At 51.9% G+C, this 3,554-nt stretch overlaps 1 pseudogene; it reads left to right on the top strand.

Annotated features, from left to right (window-relative positions):
• Positions 1-290: 290 nt before the first annotated feature.
• LOC104855800 lies at positions 291-3,189 on the top strand (annotated as a pseudogene).
• The last annotated feature ends 365 nt before the right edge of the window (positions 3,190-3,554 follow it).

Genomic DNA, 3,554 nt, shown 5'->3' with positions numbered 1-3,554 from the left:
TTCCCTATCTCACACCATATGCCAAAATAAATTCCAGATGGTTTTAAGTTTTAAGCATGAGGGGGTGAGGAAGAGGAAGGGCTGGGCCTGGTCCTGTGCCCGGTGTGGGTTGTGGGTCCTTGGTCCCAGCTGCACCCACACTCACTGAAGTCTGGGTGTCATGCCCACAGGAGCCAGGCTGGGGGCTTCTCCCTTCAGCCATCCCATCCCCTGAGTTCTGGATGAGCCGAGGACCAGGCAAGGGAATACGGTTGACAATGGAGCCAGAAAGGCCTTCTTCAAAGTCTCCCATGTCTCAATGGACTCCTAAACATAACGAGGTCTATACCTTACAAGTGGATATGAAGAGTGAGATTCCTTCTGAGGCTCCAGAGACCCAGGAGAGTCTGAAAGGGATCCTTTTGCATCCAGAACCCACTGGGGCAGCCAGAAGTTTTCCTGTAGGAGCTGAGATGATTAATAGTAAAGTGGGGAATGAATTCTCTCACTTGTGTGGTGATTCCCCAAAATAAGAGCACATGAGTGGTAATCAGCAAAAACAAGAAAAAAGCATTGTGAGGGAAAAGTGCAAAAGCCAGGGGGCCGGCCCTTCATATGTGCAGAACTGTGCTAAAGGGAGTCAGGGAGTGCTGGGATTTAGGCAACATCTAGAGGCACCAAGTGATGAAGGCAACGATTCTTCCTTCAGTGATTGTCTTTCTTCTCCTTCATCTAGCTTGCATTTTGGAGACTTTGACACTGTGGCTTCAGATGAGGATAGAGAAGTCTCTGTCAGACATTCCCAGACCATTTTGATGGCTAAAAGTAGAAGTCATAGTGCATAGTCTCAAAGGTGGCCTTGGACTGAGCCAGAATCGGTGTCAGGACTGTTAATGAAAAGACCCTGTTTTCATAGCCATTCACTGAGGAGACTTCCATGCAGAAAGAGATTTGAAAAAAATAATTCCTCACAGAGGACACAGAAACAAATAGAGAGGATGTCAATGCAAAGGAAAAAAATGAGAAGTGTTAACCTGAAGAAAATATGCATTGCTACCCAGTTCTAGTAGTTCCAGTGAGAATGACTTCAGCCGTGAGTCCTCTAGCTCATCAACCGAAAGAGAAGAGGATACGTTTGTTTCTGTGAGTGAAAACCACCAAAGCAATCCAGCTGCTCCCTCAGGAAGTATTGATGAAGACCTTTTGGGGATAGAAGCTTCCTTCACTCCCAGGTCACTGCCAGTGAAGAAATTAAAGTTACCTCAACTGAGGGCAAAGTGGAGATTCTAACAGTTGTGGAAGGCTATCGGTCTCAATCAACCCTCAGACACTCCAGATCTCAGTGGAGTCAAGGTTCAGGCTCTCAGACCGGTACAGCACAGGAGTCCTGGAGCGGACCATGACACGGACCTTGAGGCAGAACGCAGCAGAAGTGGTGGACCTCACTGTAGCTGTAGATGAACCTACTGTTGTACCAACCACTTCTGTGGGAAGGGGATCACAAACTACTGGTGCTGCCGTTACCAGTTCAAATCCATCTCCCTCTGAGCAGGCTTCTGATTCGGTTTCAGCTGCCACCGGTAGCCAACCTTTCATGGCATCAGAGGTTTCACCTACTCTTACAAGCCATAGTACCATTGGTTCTTCTATAGGAGACGAGCATCTGGTGCTGTGACAGGAACTGCCCGCCCCTGCAAAGCCACAGCTCCCCTCCTGCTGTCTCCAGCACTCCCTGTGTGCCGGCCCGTCACAGAATCTCCTCGGGCCGGGCCATGCACACACAGGCTGCTTTCAGCAGCACGGCCGACCGTCACTTCTAACACCACCGTCAGTACCCTCCCCACCCAGCTGTTCCGGCTTCTCCTACCTTCAGTGGCCCTGCCTTCCCCGTGGAAAGGCCCCCACAAGCGCAGGCGTCCTGTGGGGGAAAGAGTGGCTCTAGTACCAGCTACCACGACCAGCAGGCCAGGGTAGACCTGAGCAACAGCGGGACGGGAGTCACGGAAGTGGTGGTTTCCACGGAGTATCTGCATTGGCCCCCCGCCACCCCGTTTCTTCTTTCCAAGCTGTAATCTTTGGCCATCAGGCTGCTGCTGCCCCGCGAGCCAGCCGCTATGGACGAGCCTGGTCGCCCAGCCCCAGCCCCAGCCCCTCCTCAGCGCTCTCTCTCTTCTCTTCAGCATTATTTGCCACCTCCTTATGCTTCTCTGATGAGGCCACTTCACCACCAAGGCCCTGCCTGCCCCCATTCTCATGGAAACCCCCTCCCCAGGCTCAGCCCCCACCCTGAATGGATTATGTTATCCCTCATCCGTGCACGCTTTCCATTCTCAAATGTCTTCTCACGAAACATCCCGTCCTGTGGCAGCCTCCACCCCCCTTGGCCGGCTGGGCTGTGCCAATCCCGCGGCAACTTCATCCCGTGCACCAACCCCTCTCTCACCAGAGACTGCACCAGAACGAAGTCCTGCAGAGGACGGAGGGCCGGAGCAGGAGGAGGATGCCGCATCCAAGGCGGGCACCTGAGCGCGCCCAACCCGGCCACAGGATGCACTCAAACTGCGGTCATGGGCATCTCATTCGTGTGCCTCGGAAGAAGTCCTCACACCTGAGGCTCCTGAGAGATCTGCCTGGGAGCTGGGCATCGAAGCTGGACAACGCCTGTCGCCTACACACCTGGCCTGCACCTGCGCCGTGTTGGCGCCCACCTCTGCCCCGCCTCCTGCAGCTCGGAGCGCTGCCTCGGATGGTCCCCGACAGGCAGGGTATCCTCACGTTCGTTACATGTCCTTGGGCCTGGACGGAGCATCATTCAGAGGTCCCCTCAGGGGCAGTTTTGAGGAAGTAATGCATGTGGAGGAAAGATTAGGAAATGTCAGTCGTGGGGCATCCTAAGGGACAGCTGAAAGAGGCAATACCACATAAATATAAAAAGGTAACACCTGATTGGATCTCACAGAGGAAACTGCGCTGCAAACAAGATTGGAGAAGACGCGGAGGAGAAATGTGCGATCTGCTCGTCTGTTTTGGAGGAAGGTGAAGATGTGAGGCACCCTCCCCTACGCACCTTTTCCGCCAAGTGTGTGCTGACCAGCGGCTGATTACCAACAGACGCGCCCCGTGGATGCTCAGCTGCCAAGTGAAAGTTGCCTCTGTGTTTCTGAACTCTCGCCCTCCCTCTCGTCCCATCCTTTCTGGTATTGCAGTTAACCAAAGATGGCATGACCTACCTGCGCAGATCTGGGAGCATCCACCGAGACTGCTGGCTCTGCTATATGGTACAACTATCGCTAGACCTACAACTTATGTATATGGTCGATTTTGATGTATTTATAAAAGCTTTTTTTTCCCCCTAGGTTTGACATTTTTCCTGGATCATTTTACTGTATTTTTGCATGGTTTCCTGTATTTCGATTCTTTTGCACATATTATGGGCTTGTGACCTTAAACTTGCAGGCAAGATTGGCTGCTTTAGTAAGTAGGATTTTGTGGTCTTTTTGTTTTTTACCTAGTACCAAGCCTTGAAAATTATGCATTTTTTAATCCATTACTAACCTTTGATTTAATCAATCATG

The sequence above is a fragment of the Fukomys damarensis genome, unplaced genomic scaffold (assembly GCF_012274545.1).
Source record: "Fukomys damarensis isolate Sample0158 unplaced genomic scaffold, DMR_v1.0_HiC HiC_scaffold_19, whole genome shotgun sequence".
In the NCBI taxonomy this organism is placed as follows: Eukaryota; Metazoa; Chordata; class Mammalia; order Rodentia; family Bathyergidae; genus Fukomys; species Fukomys damarensis.
Note: the sequence above shows the minus strand (reverse complement) of the source record. Positions and strands in the feature narration are given on the sequence as shown.